The sequence below is a fragment of the Doryrhamphus excisus genome, chromosome 5, assembly GCF_030265055.1.
Source record: "Doryrhamphus excisus isolate RoL2022-K1 chromosome 5, RoL_Dexc_1.0, whole genome shotgun sequence".
Lineage (NCBI taxonomy): Eukaryota > Metazoa > Chordata > Actinopteri > Syngnathiformes > Syngnathidae > Doryrhamphus > Doryrhamphus excisus.
Window position 1 is genome coordinate 27,146,575 of NC_080470.1, and position 18,070 is coordinate 27,164,644.

The 18,070-nt window shown below is 47.2% G+C and overlaps 1 long non-coding RNA gene and 13 other non-coding genes across 14 annotated transcripts; 5 read left to right on the top strand and 9 right to left on the bottom strand.

The window, feature by feature from the left end:
* Positions 1-660: 660 nt before the first annotated feature.
* On the bottom strand, positions 661-747 carry trnay-gua (transfer RNA tyrosine (anticodon GUA)). The gene is given in 2 exon segments: positions 661-696; positions 711-747. It is a non-coding gene; the product is annotated as a tRNA-Tyr (tRNA).
* Positions 748-1,256: 509 nt separating this feature from the next.
* Positions 1,257-1,338, bottom strand: trnal-cag (transfer RNA leucine (anticodon CAG)). Its single transcript has one exon. It is a non-coding gene; the product is annotated as a tRNA-Leu (tRNA).
* Positions 1,339-1,457: 119 nt separating this feature from the next.
* trnak-cuu (transfer RNA lysine (anticodon CUU)) lies at positions 1,458-1,530 on the top strand. The gene has a single exon. It is a non-coding gene; the product is annotated as a tRNA-Lys (tRNA).
* Positions 1,531-1,779: 249 nt separating this feature from the next.
* On the bottom strand, positions 1,780-1,852 carry trnav-cac (transfer RNA valine (anticodon CAC)). Its single transcript has one exon. It is a non-coding gene; the product is annotated as a tRNA-Val (tRNA).
* Positions 1,853-2,463: 611 nt separating this feature from the next.
* trnav-cac (transfer RNA valine (anticodon CAC)) lies at positions 2,464-2,536 on the bottom strand. Its single transcript has one exon. It is a non-coding gene; the product is annotated as a tRNA-Val (tRNA).
* A 3,517-nt stretch (positions 2,537-6,053) lies between these two features.
* On the bottom strand, positions 6,054-6,140 carry trnay-gua (transfer RNA tyrosine (anticodon GUA)). Its single transcript is given in 2 exon segments — positions 6,054-6,089; positions 6,104-6,140. It is a non-coding gene; the product is annotated as a tRNA-Tyr (tRNA).
* Positions 6,141-8,174: 2,034 nt separating this feature from the next.
* LOC131129771 (uncharacterized) lies at positions 8,175-9,842 on the bottom strand. The gene is made up of 3 exons (XR_009129888.1): positions 9,317-9,842; positions 9,178-9,250; positions 8,175-9,103 (listed from the first exon to the last, which is right to left on the bottom strand). It is a non-coding gene; the product is annotated as an uncharacterized LOC131129771 (long non-coding RNA).
* A 640-nt stretch (positions 9,843-10,482) lies between these two features.
* trnak-uuu (transfer RNA lysine (anticodon UUU)) lies at positions 10,483-10,555 on the top strand. The gene has a single exon. It is a non-coding gene; the product is annotated as a tRNA-Lys (tRNA).
* A 2,580-nt stretch (positions 10,556-13,135) lies between these two features.
* trnak-uuu (transfer RNA lysine (anticodon UUU)) lies at positions 13,136-13,208 on the top strand. The gene has a single exon. It is a non-coding gene; the product is annotated as a tRNA-Lys (tRNA).
* Positions 13,209-13,980: 772 nt separating this feature from the next.
* On the bottom strand, positions 13,981-14,062 carry trnas-cga (transfer RNA serine (anticodon CGA)). The gene has a single exon. It is a non-coding gene; the product is annotated as a tRNA-Ser (tRNA).
* A 375-nt stretch (positions 14,063-14,437) lies between these two features.
* trnan-guu (transfer RNA asparagine (anticodon GUU)) lies at positions 14,438-14,511 on the bottom strand. The gene has a single exon. It is a non-coding gene; the product is annotated as a tRNA-Asn (tRNA).
* Positions 14,512-15,006: 495 nt separating this feature from the next.
* On the top strand, positions 15,007-15,079 carry trnak-uuu (transfer RNA lysine (anticodon UUU)). The gene has a single exon. It is a non-coding gene; the product is annotated as a tRNA-Lys (tRNA).
* Positions 15,080-15,981: 902 nt separating this feature from the next.
* Positions 15,982-16,063, top strand: trnas-gcu (transfer RNA serine (anticodon GCU)). The gene has a single exon. It is a non-coding gene; the product is annotated as a tRNA-Ser (tRNA).
* A 313-nt stretch (positions 16,064-16,376) lies between these two features.
* On the bottom strand, positions 16,377-16,449 carry trnak-cuu (transfer RNA lysine (anticodon CUU)). Its single transcript has one exon. It is a non-coding gene; the product is annotated as a tRNA-Lys (tRNA).
* Positions 16,450-18,070: the final 1,621 nt, after the last annotated feature.

Genomic DNA, 18,070 nt, shown 5'->3' on the forward strand with positions numbered 1-18,070 from the left:
TGTCTGCACTCTGAAAGGCAGAGACTGTGTCGCTTTGACGTACTCCAGCAAAGGCACCAAAATAGTTCTGAGACTGGACCTTCTCTGCCAACACTGCATCAGCAGGGGAATTAGCTCAAATGGTAGAGCGCTCGCTTAGCATGTGAGAGGTAGCGGGATCAACGCCCGCATTCTCCATAAACTCCTTTGTTTTTTGATGAAATGTTCCCAAGTAGCGAATACTAATCCGGGCCCCAATCCCGATATCTAGGCCAAATACAGCCATAGGTATCACCCTAAACTGGATTCAGAGTCCAGAGTGCTAACCATTACACCATGGAACCCTTTGTTTTGGATGTGACTGGCACCTTCTGGCGTAACAATGGAGGCTTTGCAAACCAGGACAACAACTTTACTCTCTGATGAGCGCAAAGTATTTTCGGGTACAATCCAGGGGTCTTGTGCTCTCATGGAAATGGCTGTTCTTTTCCAACAGGAGTTGAGATGAAACGTATTCAAATAGACACTCAAATGATCACTCAATCAGAATTACTCCGTTTGCCAATTTCAGACTGCGTGACAAAGACTCAAGTCCAACTCCATTGACAGGGAAGCGGAGGTCCTTCAGACAAGACGGTATTGCCATTCTTTGCCGGCAGACATAACACAAGAAACAGCTTGTCCTTCGAGCCGGACTTGAACCAGCGACCTAAGGATGCCAGCTTGAACCACTACAGTCCTCCGCTCTTCCAACTGAGCTATCGAAGGTCTTGTTGCTTTGGTGCGAATGAGTACAGCCAAGCGTTTGACAGCGTCTTCACTGTGTACTGCTTTCCTTTCCTGAGACGCCGGATCCAGAATCTCTTCGAAGCCGTCCGGAAGTCCTTCTCCATGGCTTCTCCAAACTCCTCCCATGTCAGAGTTTTTGGCTCAGCGAATGCCAAAGCCGCGGACCGCTTGGCCTGTCGGTTCCTGTCAGCTGAAGTCCCATGAGCCAAAAAGGCCCAATAGAACTCCTTCAGCTTGACGGCATCCCTCACCAATGGTATCCACCAACGGGTTCTAGGATTACCGCCACGACAGGCCCTGACCATCTTAGGGCCACTGCCGCCTCGACAATGGAGGCACAGAACATCCCTGCCTCCCTCTGGATCTTGCAGGTCACTGGGAAGATATTCGGCTCGAAGGACCATTTGGTCCCGAACATGAAACTTTTGATCTGAGTGTCCCGGATTCAAGTCCCTGTTCAGGTGACCAGGTCTGAGGTCCTCTTGCACTGTCAGAAGTGGGATTTGAACCCACGCCTCATTAGAGACTGCAACCTGAATGCAGCGCCTTCGACCGCTCGGCCATCCTGACCCTCCAGGTCTCGCTCCTTCTGTTCCCTGAGAAACTAGGTCAGCTGTGGAATTGATCAAACATCAGGATGGCCACATCAATAAAAACAGAACAAAAAATGATATCTAGAGCAGCAAAAGGCCTGATTAGCTCAGTCGGTAGAGCATGAGACTCTTAATCTCATGGTCGTGGGTTCGAGCCCCATATTGGGCGATTCAGCACTTTTATTGATACATCTGAAAGATATCTTTCCTGTTGAAAACTGTTCAACATGCAGAAAACATTTCATTCCAAATACACAAAAACAAGTCTTTTGACCAAAGGCCTGGGGGCTCACTTCGTAGGGCATCAGACTTTAAATCTGAGTGTCAAGAGTTCAAGTCCCTTCAGAGATCAAGCACAAGTCCTTGTTCCTATTTGTCACCTTAACTTTTTTTTGTAAAAGAAGGACTTGAATGGCCATGTTTCCACCCAGTTTCGAACTGGGGACCTTTTGCGTGTGAGGCAAACGTGATAACCGCTACACTATGGAAACCTGAAGGAAGGGGCTTTTAAGGGGACTGAGCTCAATTTTATTCCACACATTAAAAATGTTACAAAAACAGGATTTTATTTTTCATTTAAAGAATACAGCCAGAGTCCGCCCGTTCCTCTCTCGGGCAAATAGAGAGATGCTGATGCATGCTTTTATTTCCAGTCGTATTGACTATTGCAATGCCCTGCTTTCTGGTCTTCCTAAAAGAAACATCACAAGTCTACAACTTTTACAGAACAACTTTTGCTGCACGTGTGCTGACGAGGACCAGAAGGCAGGCGCATATTACACCGCTTCTAAAATCACTGCATTGGCTCCCTGTATGTTTCAGGATCCATTTGAAGGTTCTCTTAATGGTTTTTAAATGCCTTGGGGGTTGTGGGCCTTCTTATTTTTTCTGAATTTCTTTTACGTTATGAACCCTCGCGGTCCATCAGGTCCTCCAACACCGACCTGTTATGTATTCCCAGCCCATCAGTCATCCGGGAAATATGGATTGTGTGTCCAAACTGGGGATGGACGCTCGTGTATACACCTTCAGACATCAAGCACATATCCTTGTTCCCATTTGTCATCTTGATTTTTTTGTAAAAGGAGGTCTTGAAAGGCCATGTTTCCACCCAGTTTTGAACTGGGGACCTTTTTCGTGTGAGGCAAACGTGATAACCACTACACTATGGAAACCTGAAGGACGGGGCTTTTAAGGGGACTGGTGAAGTCACAAAGCAGTTGCCAAACAATGAAACACGACGATGTGTCCAAAGTGGGGGCAGATTGACAATTGTCCAAATGGACAAAGATTTCTCCTTTGTAGGGAAAATTGTTCCAGAAATAATGGGCTTTTCTTCAACAAAACAAGACATCACAATCGCGGCTTGAAAGAAACACCTTAGCCACCCTCCGGGTCACTTTGATATCTTGGTGGACTCAACTTGTGCCCTTGGAGTCAATGGTTTGTAACCTCCTCTAACATTGTCTGGATGGCTGGATGTCTGGCCTTTTGAAGAATGAAGCTAAGGTCCTTTCAGCCAGCCAATAAGCCTTTTCAAACTATTTGCCAAGTCACAACATAAACAGGGATTTTTCTGAAAACCGGTCTTGAACCAGGGACCTTTAGAACTTCAGTCTAACGTTCTCCCAAGTGAGTATTTCAGCTTCTAAGGTGGTGTTCTGCTTTTTCAGTCGTGGGTAAAAGTGGGGGCAGGGTGAAGCTGTGTCTGTGCCACGTGTGTTGCTGTGTACCTGGTCCAGTGTGTTCTCAACTTGGGTTGGAATGTCCCCATGCCGGTAACGGGTGGGCAATACGGTCCGTTGATGAGGATAAGAGCTACAGAAAATTGGAAGGATTTCACTGGTTGAAGTCTCCAGCTACCATAAAAACGGTCATGGGCCACAAGCCTGTTCTGAATTCCGCTTTGGCCAATCGACACTACATCAACTCAGCAGCAGTCCTTGTTAGTATAGTGGCCCGTATCTCCGCCTGTCACATGGAAGATTACGCGGTTCGATTCCCAGACGTGGAGTTCCTGTTTTGTGTGTCACCTTGAACCTTGAGCAGGGTTGCGGTTGCAACAACCAGTCCGGGAGAACAAGACCTCTATCCATCTTCTTCTCCAAGTGCTCAGCTGTGTTGTACAATCTGACAGTCCTTTGCTACCAAATCATTCCAGTCGTGGATAATGGAGCTGACAAGGAAAATGACAGCTGTGGGATTTCAACCAGTGGCTCCTGAGCGAAAGGAGCCTTAATCTGGTGCTTCAGACCACTCATCCACCCAACCCAAAACGGTGCCCTGATCAGGAAAAAACTGTGACCTTGTGAGGTTCGCTGACAACGGAGGACACTGAAATGGAGCCGCACAAAGGAGGGTACCTGCACTGTTTACGTGTCCGTCGACCAGGTAGACCGGGATTCGATTGGCGGACGTGGAATTGTTTTCATGTGCAGTGACAGCAGTTCACAGACAGCGCTGAAAGATGACCCGAACCGTTCGGCCGAGGACCAAGACAAATCCTATCTCCAGTCAAAACCTAACCAAATGTCAGTTCCCTGACCGGGAATCGAACAACGGCCGCGGTGGTGAGAGCACCAAGTCCCAGCCACTAGACAACCAGGGACTGCATCATGTCTGCACTCTGAAAGGCAGAGACTGTGTCGCTTTGACGTACTCCAGCAAAGGCACCAAAATAGTTCTGAGACTGGACCTTCTCTGCCAACACTGCATCAGCAGGGGAATTAGCTCAAATGGTAGAGCGCTCGCTTAGCATGTGAGAGGTAGCGGGATCAACGCCCGCATTCTCCATAAACTCCTTTGTTTTTTGATGAAATGTTCCCAAGTAGCGAATACTAATCCGGGCCCCAATCCCGATATCTAGGCCAAATACAGCCATAGGTATCACCCTAAACTGGATTCAGAGTCCAGAGTGCTAACCATTACACCATGGAACCCTTTGTTTTGGATGTGACTGGCACCTTCTGGCGTAACAATGGAGGCTTTGCAAACCAGGACAACAACTTTACTCTCTGATGAGCGCAAAGTATTTTCGGGTACAATCCAGGGGTCTTTTGTTTAACATTTACATGTTGCCGCTTGGCGACATCATTCGCAAACATAAGATTAGCTTTCACTCTTATGCTGATGACACTCAGCTATATGTCCCACTAAAGTTAACTGACCCGCGGGACTGCTCTAATTTGGAGGCTTGCCTCATTGATATTAAACATTGGATGTCCTGTAACTTTTTACTCCTGAACTCTGATAAAACTGAGATGGTGATCATCGGCCCTGCTAAACAGAGCCGCCTGTTTAAGGACACCACTCTGAGTTTTGATAATAGCATAATTTCCCAAAGTGACTCTGTGAAAAATTTGGGTGTGATATTGGACCCGACTCTATCCTTTCATAAACACATTAAGAATGTTACTAAAATAGCATTTTTTCATCTTCGCAATATTGCGAAGATATGACCTATTCTATCCACCTCTGATGCAGAGACCCTAGTCCATGCATTTGTCACGTCTCGCCTTGACTACTGTAATGTACTGCTTTCTGGTCTTCCAATGGCGAGTCTCAAAAGCTTGCAGTTAGTACAAAATGCTGCAGCGCGACTTCTTACAAGGACACGTAAGTGTGACCATATTTCACCAATACTAGCCAACCTGCACTGGCTCCCAGTTCATTTAAGATGTGACTTTAAGGTACTGCTTCTGGTTTACAAAATATTACACGGGTTGGCACCTTGTTATCTGGTGGACCTAATTGTACCCTATGCTCCGTCTAGAAACCTACGCTCACAACACGCCGGTCTTTTGACTATCCCGAGAGCCAGAAAGAAGTATGCGGGCTCTAGAGCCTTTTCCATTCGGGCCCCAACGTTGTGGAATGATCTACCTGTTAATATTAGAGCTGCTACCTCAGTAGAAATGTTCAAGTCCCGACTTAAGACTCATTTCTATACTTTAGCGTTTAGTTAAAAATATTCCCTGCCTGTTTTGACTGCCGCTCCTTCTCTCTCCCATACCGCCCCCCCCCCGGCTGAGGGGGGGGGGGGTCCAGGAGAGGCTGTTTTGGAAGTTTGCCTTGACGAAACTGGACATCGGTCGTGGCCTACCTTGGAGGCGCTGCAGCAGAGGGATAGTGATCATCTCAAGACCCGTGGCTGCCCAACTGTCCTAATGGCATCACATCTTGGACCTGGACTATTATACTCTATGTTTATATTTAACTGTCACATGTTAACCTCTCCACATCCATTGCAGCCTGGTCATCCTAGAAGGGGGATTCCCCCATCTGCGGTCCCTTCTCAAGGTTTCTTTTTCCCTAATGGGTTTTGAGTTTTTCCTTGCCCTGATGGGGGTTCAGATCAGGGGATGTCGTTTGTCGTCTATTGTCTGTCTTCTTCTGTTGCCTGCTTGTTAAGCCCTTTGAGGCTCTTTTGTGATTAAGGGCTATATAAATAAACTTGACTTGACTTGACTCTTGTGCTCTCATGGAAATGGCTGTTCTTTTCCAACAGGAGTTGAGATGAAACGTATTCAAATAGACACTCAAATGATCACTCAATCAGAATTACTCCGTTTGCCAATTTCAGACTGCGTGACAAAGACTCAAGTCCAACTCCATTGACAGGGAAGCGGAGGTCCTTCAGACAAGACGGTATTGCCATTCTTTGCCGGCAGACATAACACAAGAAACAGCTTGTCCTTCGAGCCGGACTTGAACCAGCGACCTAAGGATGCCAGCTTGAACCACTACAGTCCTCCGCTCTTCCAACTGAGCTATCGAAGGTCTTGTTGCTTTGGTGCGAATGAGTACAGCCAAGCGTTTGACAGCGTCTTCACTGTGTACTGCTTTCCTTTCCTGAGACGCCGGATCCAGAATCTCTTCGAAGCCGTCCGGAAGTCCTTCTCCATGGCTTCTCCAAACTCCTCCCATGTCAGAGTTTTTGGCTCAGCGAATGCCAAAGCCGCGGACCGCTTGGCCTGTCGGTTCCTGTCAGCTGAAGTCCCATGAGCCAAAAAGGCCCAATAGAACTCCTTCAGCTTGACGGCATCCCTCACCAATGGTATCCACCAACGGGTTCTAGGATTACCGCCACGACAGGCCCTGACCATCTTAGGGCCACTGCCGCCTCGACAATGGAGGCACAGAACATCCCTGCCTCCCTCTGGATCTTGCAGGTCACTGGGAAGATATTCGGCTCGAAGGACCATTTGGTCCCGAACATGAAACTTTTGATCTGAGTGTCCCGGATTCAAGTCCCTGTTCAGGTGACCAGGTCTGAGGTCCTCTGTGGAATTGATCAATCATCAGGATGGCCACATCAATAAAAACAGAACAAAAAATGATATCTAGAGAAGCAAAAGGCCTGATTAGCTCAGTCAGTAGAGCATGTGACTCTTAATCTCATGGTCGTGGGTTCGAGCCCCATATTATATAGCAGTTTTATTGATACATCTGAAAGATATCTTTCCTGTTGAAAACCTTTCAACATGCAGAAAACATTTCATTCCAAATACACAAAAACAAGTCTTTTGACCAAAGGCCTGGGAGCTCACTTCGTAGGGCATCAGACTTTAAATCTGAGTGTCAAGAGTTCAAGTCCCTTCAGAGATCAAGCACATGTCCTTGTTCCTATTTGTCACCTTAGCTTTTTTTGTAAAAGAAGGACTTGAAAGGCCATGTTTCCACCCAGTTTCGAACAGCGGACCTTTTGCGTGTTTGGCAAACGTGATAACCACTACACTATGGAAACCTGAAGGACGGGACGTTTCAGGGGACTGAGCTCAATTTTATTCCACACATTAAAAATGTTACAAAAACAGGATTTTATTTTTCATTTAAAGAATACAGCCAGAGTCTGCCCGTTCCTCTCTCGGGCAAATAGAGAGATGCTGATGCATGCTTTTATTTCCAGTCGTATTGACTATTGCAATGCCCTGCTTTCTGGTCTTCCTAAAAGAAACATCACAAGTCTACAACTTTTACAGAACAACTTTTGCTGCACGTGTGCTGACGAGGACCAGAAGGCAGGCGCATATTACACCGCTTCTAAAATCATTGCATTGGCTCCCTGTATGTTTCAGGATCCATTTGAAGGTTCTCTTAATGGTTTTTGAATGCCTTAGGGTTTGTGGGCCTTCTTATTTTTCTGAATTTCTTTTACGTTATGAACCCTCGCGGTCCATCAGTCATCCGGGAAATATGGACTGTGTGTCCAAACTGGGGATAGATGCAGTTTCGAACTGGGGACCTTGTGCGTGTGAGGCAAACATGAAAACCACTACACTATGGAAACCTGAAGGAAGGGGCTTTTAAGGGGTGAAGTCACAAAGCAGTTGCCAAACAATGAAACATGATGATGTGTCCAAAGTGGGGGCAGATTGACAATTGTCCAAATGGACAAAGATTTCTCCTTTGTAGGGAAAATTGTTCCAGAAATAATGGGCTTTCCTTCAACAAAACAAGACATCACAATCGCGGCTTGAAAGAAACACCTTAGTAGAGCATCAGACTTTTAATCTGAGGGTCCAGGGTTCAAGTCCCTGTTCAGGCGGGTGAAGGGAGAACTATTTTGGTTCCTTTGGTGGAGTACGTCAATTCCGTGTGGCAGTGGTAGGGAGTGGAAGAATACTGGCTTACACCAGAGATTTTCAAGGACCAGACAACGCCACCCTGGGAATTTCACCCAGAGAGTCAATTTCTTTTTTTTTCTTTTCCCTCTTAAGGCATACACAGGTTCATTATACTCATGAGGCTGGAGACATGGTTCACATTATAAAAAAATAATAGATTTTATTAACAAATTTTAACATATTTTTAAAATACCACACACACAAGAAGGGGAAGAGGGAAACCTAATCAGGTGCTGAGGCTTACCAGGTGGACAATGGGCTAGTGAAGGGGGGAGGGATCTACCCAAAACAACCCAAAAAGCACCCAGTCACACGTGGCACACACAGGGATGTGCAAAGAAAACCAAATCCCAGAGGAGCACCGCACACAGAAGGAGGGGATACCGCCACCCAGACCACCAGCACCACCACCGATCCTCAGCAACTGAAAAGGGAATAAAACAATTAGTGGGGTCAAAAACAAAATAATAAAGCAATTAAACAAAAATAACAAAATCATACTAACTAAATTGAAGGTTGATCCACTAAACACACAAATTAAACAAGCAAAACAACAGATGATAAACAAAAGGAGGAACTACTCAAGGAAAACCCACCCAATTCCCAAAATCAAATAAAGCAACTAGGCTAGAAAATATAACTAAGTCAAAATAATCCTAAAACAAAAAGGTAAACCTATAGAAATAATGTAAACAAAAGCAAAAGAAAAACCTATGCAATTGTAACTAAACAAAAAGGGATCTACAACCCCACCACTAAAACACACACAATAGAAGCGGAACTCTAAAATAATAAGAAGAATTGCACGTAGTGTCTGTCTGTCAGGAGAGGCCGAGCGGCCTGGCAAGTCAGTCACAGTCCCGCCTGCGGGCTGATCACAGCAGGCAGAGCAGTCCAGAGCGCAGACAGAGGCTACCAGCGCTAAGCTCCCAGCTAGGTGAAGCCACAAGACCGAGCAGTAGCAGAACAGGCCAGTAGCAAGCCGTAGCACAGCAGCGGGAGAGCAGTCAGTCAAGGCAAGCAGCGACAGCGCAGACGAAGCAGCGGCGTTCTCAGACGGCTGGCGATGACATCACATGCGGCGGCAGTGTTAGCTGGCATTCAGGCAGATTACACCTATCGCAGATGTTAAAATTAATGATATGGCCGACAATGATGCGGTTACGACCTATGTTAATAACTCTACATACCTTCTAAGCAGACACACAGGCACATGAGAGGAGCGAGGGAGGGAGTAAACCCAGGCGGCTACGGGCGTCTCACCTATGACCACACTAGCATTAGCAAGCTACGAGCATGCACAGCAACGGAGCGAGAGATAACACTCACCACAATAGGACGCCGAAAGACACGTATGCCCTAGCAGCACACCGATCACTCTGTCTCAGTCGAACACTTGACCCGGAAGTACACAGACGGAAGTGCAACGGAAGAAGCAGTGAGAGGAGCGCTGCTTAAATACTCTCCACCTACACAATGATTGGCCAGCAGTGAGGTCTGTTTAACGGTACACGCTGCATAGGGAGATATGGATATACTCCTATGCTGCTACATTCAGCATGCTGTATGCTGCTACAAGATTGTTGAAGGGATTGTCCTGTTGCCCTTGTATTTTGTGGGCAAAAAGGAGGCGTTTGCAAGTGGACCTCAGACCCTATCACTGGTCACCTGAACAGGGACTTGAATCCCGGACACTCAGATCAAAAGTCTAATGTTCAGGTGACTGGCTCAAACTTTGTCTTGTCTGACCACTCTTTTGTCCAGAAGATATTTGGCTAAAGTGGTCTCTTTTTCTTAAACCTGCAAATGTCCAAATGCACAAGGCTCTTTGTAGGGAGCCTTGACACAGAGTTTGCCAATTGGGAACCACACAAGTGCTGTGCAAGAGAGGAGCGCAAACATGAATAAACAGCGACACTGATGCATCCAGAGAACGTCCCTGGGTGGGCTCGAACCACCGGTTAACAGCCGAGCGCGCTGACCGATTGCGCCACAGAGACTCACACACTGCCAACTTCTGTTCAGTTGAAGCCATACTAACGCATGCTATGCTTCCAGCATGCCCTTTGTTTTGGATGTGACTCGCACCTTCTGGTGTAACAATCGAGGCATTGCAAACCAGGACACCAGCTTTACTCTTTGATGAACGCAAAGTATTTTTGGGTACAATCCAGGGGTCTTGTGCTCTCACGGAAATGGCTCTGTCCTTTTTCAACATGAGTTGAGACGAAATGTATTAAAATAGACAGACTGCATTGGTCACTCAATCAGAATTTCTCCGTTTGCCAATTTCAGACTGCATGACAAAGAATCAAGTCAAACTCCATTGACAGGGTGGACAGGGGACAACAAAGCAGGGAAGATAAGGGATAGGGAGGAGAGGGGAAAGATGCGACCACCTTTGTTGAGAGCCAGAGAAGAAGCTCTCCTCTCTGCAAGGTCAAGTACAGTATGTCAGAAGATTTGACCTTGTGAGTTGTCCGCATTCAACAAAGGCCTGGATAGCTCAGTTGGTAGAGCATCAGACTTTTAATCTGAGGGTCCAGGGTTCAAGTCCCTGTTCAGGCGGGAGAAGGGAGGCCCCTTCCCTGAAATGTTAAACCTACTTCCTTTATCCTCCTTCTGTGGTCAAGTACAGTATGCCAGAAGATTTCTGCTCCTTCATCCTCAACACCGAGAAGGCCAAGGAGATGACCGTGCACACAAGGAATGACTTGTTTAAGCAAACCTTTTCGACCTAGCACCTTTGCGATCTTCCAGGACTGTGGATAAACGCCATTGTCAATAATTAAATTGAAGATATGGCATATCGGCTCCTGAATCAACTTTGCTGCCGCCCTCAGTAACCTACCATCCAAATTATCAATACCACATGGCTTATCGCTTTTAATAGAATGCAACAGTTTTCCTACCTCATCTACACGTATCCTCTTAAATTGAAAACTACACAGTTTATCCTACATAATATTGTTCTTTATAATAGAATCTGACAGTCTACCATCAACATCTATCATCTGATCTCTAATCAAATTTATTTTATTAATAAAAATATATTGGTTCTCCCAGTCAGGTAACTGACATTTGGACAGGTTTTGAGTGGAGATGGGATTTGTCTTGGTCCTGTTTACTAGACAGGCACTTTGACCAGCTTAGCCACAGTGCCAGCAGTGCATCTGGCACCAACACAAAAACAGTTCGCCAATGGGGAAAAATGTTCATACAAGGGAGGGAGTCCAAAGTCCCACAAATGTGTGAATTGAGAGTCCCTGGGTGGGCTCGAACCACCAACCTCTCAGTTAACAGCCAAACGTGCTGACCAATTGCGCGACAGAGACTACAACAGCATGACTGTTGGTTTCACTAAGTGCTGTCCACCTTAACTCTCGGGTGGTCCGGTCTGTTACGTTTCAGGTGTCATTCTGAATACTGCCCTTTCGCAGGAAAAGAGCCTTTGTACTTTTTCAACATGAGCTCTAAAGAAAGGTATAAGCTGAGATATACTGCATTGGCCGGGAACCGGACCTGGGCCTCCCGCTTGGCAAGTGAGAATTCTACCACTGAACCACCAATGCCACGTTGGGAAACACTGTCGGAGAACAAATTAAATTGTCGCGTGGATGTGCCCCTGCAAAGTAGCGCTGAATGACAAAACATCACAACACACGCACGGGATGCCAGGGGAGGCCGAATACCAACAGAGCTGAGCGTGAGAGCATAAGAAAAAAAATAGTGACCTTGTGGTGGTTACCCGATAGCACCAAGGATATGGTGCACGTCTGATGCGTAATGCATGCCAGGTGATGTTCATCTAGCAAGCAGACATTCTTGTGGGGGATAAGCTCAACAGTAGGAATGTTGAGAGAACTGACCAGTCCGCTATCGATGAAGTTCTCGTCTGCCCCAGAGTCAATTAATGCTGTGGTAGGAGAAGCTTCCCCCGCCCAGGATATCGTACCTTCCACCTGAAGTCGGCCCACCAAAGCGGATGACGCAGCCGGTGTGGTTGGAGCGGGCAGTGCCAGCAGCTGGGGAATATCCCTGGTGGAGGAAGAGCGTTGGCGTGCTGGGCGAACTGGACAGCGGGAAATTGTGTGTAGGACTCCCACAGTACAGGAGCAGCCACAGGCATAGACGTTGACTCCTCTCCGCTGACAAAAGGCGACTGGCTCCCAGTTGGATGGGGACGACACTCCCGACGTCGTCAGACGGCACTCCGCCGCTGGAGCAGGGAGGGAGGAGTGGTGCCGGAAGAGCCCCGGGAGGTGGGATTTGGACGTGTGGGTCGGAGCGGCTCCGCCCTATACGTGTTTCGTAGCGCCTTGTCATTCCAGCAGCTCTCAGACGCTATCCCGGTTAGCTCAGTTGGTCAGCGTGTGGTGCTAATAACGCCAAGGTCATGGGTTTGACCCACCATACTGGCCACTCTTCTTTATGTGCTCCAGGAACAACAAAACGGTGACAACCCACTGGCCCCCATATCCAACATCACACCACCCACCCACCTGTGAAACACCCTTGACAAGGCCGCTGAAAACAGCATGTCAAAAGCAGAGTGGCAACAAACCTCTCGGCCACCGAGACTGCAAGAAGCAGATCAATGGGGACAGTGGACCCCATTATCCTCTACCCAAAATTTAGACCACCAGTGTAGAGAATGCGGAGCGTGAAAGGACAGCACCCCGGCCCTCATAACCAACAGTACTCCACCGCAAGGTGGACAGCATGGCGGCAACAAATGCCCAACCAAAGCGTCACAGACAAACCCCATTGGATTTCAAGTCCAACGCCTTAACCTGTCGGCCACCGTGACTACTTGGAAAAGACCAATGGGGGCAGGTGACCTCATTGTCCTAGAACCAAAATGTCGCTGATGTCAAGGATCAGCTGGCAACATGTGCATGGGAGGAAGACACGTGGTTTGTGTGAGGGGCTACACAAGTCTTTCCACTGCTAGTTAAAAGCCAGGCACCTCACATCGTTTCCATAAAGTACCAAGGGACAACAAAGCAGGGAAGATAAGGGATAGGGAGGAGAGGGGAAAGATGCGACCGCCTTTGTTGAGAGCCAGAGAAGAAGCTCTCCTCTCTGCAAGGTCAAGTACAGTATGCCAGAAGATTTTAGTTTGTCAGTTGTCCTCATTCTACAAAGGCCTGGATAGCTCAGTTGGTAGAGCATCAGACTTTTAATCTGAGGGTCCAGGGTTCAAGTCCCTGTTCAGGCGGTGAAGGTAGGCCTCTTCCCTGAAATGTTAAACCTACTTCTTTCATCCTCCTTCTGTGGTCAAGTACACTATGCCAGAAGATTTCTGCTCCTTCATCCTCAACACCGAGAAGGCCAAGGAGATGACCGTGCACACAAGGAATAACTTGTTGAAGTAAACCTTTTCGACCAAGCACCTTTGCGATGTTCCAGGACTGTGGGTAAACACCATTCTCAATAATTAAATTTAAGATACAGTACGAGACAGGCACTTTGACCAGCTTAGCCACAGTGCCAGCTGTGCATCTGGCACCAACACAAAAACAGTTCGCCAATGGGGAAAAATGTTCATGGGTACAAGGGAGGGAGTCCAAAGTCCAACACGTGTGAAATGAGAGTCCCTGGGTGGGCTCAAACCACCAACCTCTCAGTTAACAGCCAAACGCACTGACCAATTGCGTGACAGAGACTACAACAGCACACAAGGAATAACTTGTTTAAGTAAACCTTTTCGACCTAGCACCTTTGCGATCTTCCAGGACTGTGGGTAAACACAATTCTCAATAATTAAATTGAAGATATGAGTTTCTCAGGGAACACAAGGAGCGAGAGGTTCAGTCATCACTGGGAACTTTGGAAGTGTAGTCACCTTAAGTCAGGTCTGCTTTTCTGTAGTCAGGTCTCTACACCAGTGGAGAGAATGCGGGCCGTGAAAGGACAACACCCCGGCCTCATAACCAACAGTACTCCACCACAAAGTAAACAGCATGGCGGCAACAAATGCCCAGCCAAAGCGTCACAGACAGGTTTCGAACCTGTGCGGGGAAACCCCATTGGATTTCGAGTCCAACGCCTTAACCTCTCGGCCACCGTGACTGCTTGGAAAAGGCCAATGGGGGATTGTTGAAGGGATTGTCCTGTTGCCCTTGTATTTTGTGGGCAAAAAGGAGGCGTTTGCAAGTGGACCTCAGACCCTATCACTGGTCACCTAAACAGGGACTTGAATCCCGGACACTCAGATCAAAAGTCTAATGTTCAGGTGACTGGCTCAAACTTTGTCTTGTCTGACCACTCTTTTGTCCAGAAGATATTTGGCTAATGTGGTCTGTTTTCTTAAACCTGCAAATGTCCAAATACACAAGGGTATTGTCTTTGTAGGGAGCCTTGACACACAGTTTGCCAATTGGGAACCACACAAGTGCTGTGCAAGAGAGGAGCGCAATGAACAGTGACACTGATGCATCCAGAGAACGTCCTTGGGTGGGCTCGAACCACCAGCCTCCCGGTTAACAGCCGAGCGCGCTGACCGATTGCGCCACAGAGACTCACACTCTGCCAACTTCTGTTCAGTTGAAGCCATACTAACGCATGCTATGCGTCCAGCATGCCCTTTGTTTTGGATGTGACTTGCACCTTCTGGTGTAACAATCGAGGCATTGCAAACCAGGACACCAGCTTTACTCTTTGATGAACGCAAAGTATTTTGGGGTACAATCCAGGGGTCTTGTGCTCTCACGGAAATGGCTCTGTCCTTTTTCAACATGAGTTGAGACGAAATGTATTAAAATAGACAGACTGCATTGGTCACTCAATCAGAATTTCTCAGTTTGCCAATTTCAGACTGCGTGACAAAGAATCAAGTCAAACTCCATCGACAGGATGGACAGGGGACAACAAAGCAGGGAAGATAAGGGATGGGGAGGAGAGGGGAAAGATGTGACCGCCTTTGTTGAGAGCCAGAGAAGAAGCTCTCATCTCTGCAAGGTCAAGTACAGAATGCCAGAAGATTTTACCTTGTGAGTTGTCCTCATTCAACAAAGGCCTGGATAGCTCAGTTGGTAGAGCATCAGACTTTTAATCTGAGGGTCCAGGGTTCAAGTCCCTGTTCAAGCGTTGAAGTTAGGCCCCTTCCCTGAATAACTTGTTTAAGTAAAACTTTTCGACCAAGCACCTTTGCGATCTTCCAGGACTGTGGGTAAACACAATTTTCAATAATTAAATTGAAGATATGAGTTTCTCAGGGAACACAAGATACAGTGCGAGACAGGCACTTTGACCAGCTTAGCCACAGCGCCAGCTGTGCATCTGGCACCAACACAAAAAAACAGTTCGCCAATGGGGAAAAATGTTCATACAAGGGAGGGAGTCCAAAGTCCAACACGTGTGAATTGAGAGTCCCTGGGTGGGCTCGGTTATCAAACTCGCTCCCAAGGAAATGTTGGAACTTGGGAAAGCATTAAGAATGGCAAGAAGTAGGATTAAGAATCCTACTTCTTGCCAAAAGCCTACCCTATGGTAGAAGATAAGATATGCCTTTATTCGTCCCTCTGTGGGGAAATTTGTCATATTCGTCATATTAAGACCAGACAAGTGCAGTTGGGAGGTGACATACAGAATCCTGATGCATATCATGTTACAATCAGACACAAACAGGATGTAGGACCCGACCTTGAGTTCGCGCAAATGTTCACATCATTAGGTCTGCAAAGTGTTCAGCTGATGCACATTTACTGGAAAGGAAAATGGGCTTTTGTCACAGTAGCCATGCCGACACCAGCTAAAATGTTTCTCCCGCCAGGACAACACCCACATGAAATTCAAGCTTTGCTCGCAGACGAAAAAGAACCAGCTGGAATGAGCAATCTGCACCTCCAAGTCTGAGTTTATGGTTCTTGCCCAAAAAAGCATAGCTCACAGCCGTAATTGTCTGCCACAAGGCTGCCACAATTTCTGCAACACCAAAACACTAATTAAGATGTGTCATTTTGAGTCAACAAGACCATGTCCACAAAGGAGATGAGGTGACCGAGAGGTTAAGGTGATGGACTGCTAATCCATTGTGGTCTGCACGCATGGGTTAGAATCCCATCCTCATCGGACTATACTAATGCACCAGTTTTGACACCACCTGTGTTTTTAGGAAACATCATTAGAATGCAATTAATCCAAGCATCCAGTACGATGTGGGAGATTGAGAATGCTTTTTTGGCATGAAAAAGGCATAATATACCATTTGGAGGATGCAGGCATCGATTCCACTTCATCTCACATGCGAAGTGAGCGCTGTACCATTTGTGGTCCAACAAGAATGGGATTTGTTTTTGTGTACTTCGAATGAAATGTTTTCCGCATGTTGCAGAATTTTCCACGGGAAATAAATCTTTAAGATGTATCACCAAAAGAGCTGAACCGCCCAATGTGGGGCTCGAACCCACAACCCTGAGATTAAGAGTCTCATGCTCTCCCGACTGAGCTAACCGGGCCTTTTTCTGTCAAGATATCACTTTTTATTTTTTTTTAAATTGATGTGGTCTTCTTGATGTTTGATCAATTCCACACCCAACCTAGTTTCTCAGGGAACAAAGGAGCGAGAGGTTCAGTCATAGCTGAGAACTTTGGAAGTGTAGTCATCTTAACCCTCCTGTTATGTTCATTTGCCAGGAACAGCCATGATGTTCCCGGGTCAGTTTGCATGTTTATTTATCTGAAAGATGTCCAAAACCAAAAAAAATCCCCACAAGCATTGTTAGTCACTACTAACTCCATTACTAACTATTCTATCAATGTTTAGTGCAATGGTGTACCTTACCTCTCACAGGTAGTGGTTTAATTAATTTTAATTAATTAATGAATTGAATTAATCAGAGGCATCATGACCAGTCTGCATCAAAACATTGTCTGAAATCCTGTGGCAGGTTTCTGGCATTGATTCTTAATTCAGTTGCCATCCCTTGGATGACTCAGGAGGTGCGTGAAAGACTAAGAGAACGCAATGCTGCGTTTAAATCTGGTGATGTGATGGCACTCAGATCAGCAAGGGCAAATCTGAACCGTGCCATCAGAGTGGCAAAGCGTGCCCACAGCCGGAAGATCCAAAGCTTCTTCCAGGACCCCGGCAACACCAGACAACTGTGGCAGGGCATCCAGACTGTCACTGACTACAAAGCCAGACCTGCACCCTGCCAGAATGACATCAGCTTCCTCAATGAGCTAAATAACTTCTTCGGAAGGTTTGAGGCTCTGAACAATAACCCTGCGAGGAAGGCTACCCCCCACCCCGATGAACAGGCAGTCAAGTTTGATACTGCTGCTGTGTGGAGAGTCCTGAGGAAGGTCAACGTGCGGAAAGCTGCAGGCCCAGACGTCATTCCAGGACAGGTGATCAAGGAATGTGCAGACCAGCTGGCCCACGTGCTCACAGACATCTTCAACACCTCACTGGCCCAAGCTGTAGTCCCCCGTGTTTCAAGTCCGCCACAATAATTCCAGTGCCCAATAAACCATCTATTGCATGTCTGAACGACTTTCGGCCCGTTGCACTCACATCAACCATTATGAAATGTTTCGAGAGGGTGGTTAAGGACCATATCACCTCCATACTCCCCCCATCATTCGACCCTTTCCAATTCGCGTACCAGCCAAACCGCTCCACTGAAGACGCCATCTCCACTGCTCTCCACCTGAGCCTGGAGCACCTGGAGAAGAAAAACACCCATGTACGGATGCTGTTCCTAGACTTCAGCTCAGCATTCAACACGATCATCCCCCAGGACCTGGTACGCAAGTTGGAGCCACTGGGCCTCAAGACCTCCCTGTGCAACTGGCTGCTTGACTTCCTCACAGATAGAACCCAGTATGTCAGAGTGGGCAACAACACATCCAGTGTCATCTCCCTGAACACCGGCTCACCCCAGGGATGTGTTCTGAGCCCCCTGTTGTTTACCCTAATGACCCATGACTGTCGCCCCAAGTACAGCAGCAACCATATCCTGAAGTACGCGGACGACACAACAGTTGTGGGCCTCATTCAGGACAACAACGAACTGGCTTACAGGGAGGAAGTGCAACACCTTGTGGATTGGTGCAAGGCAAACAACCTGATCC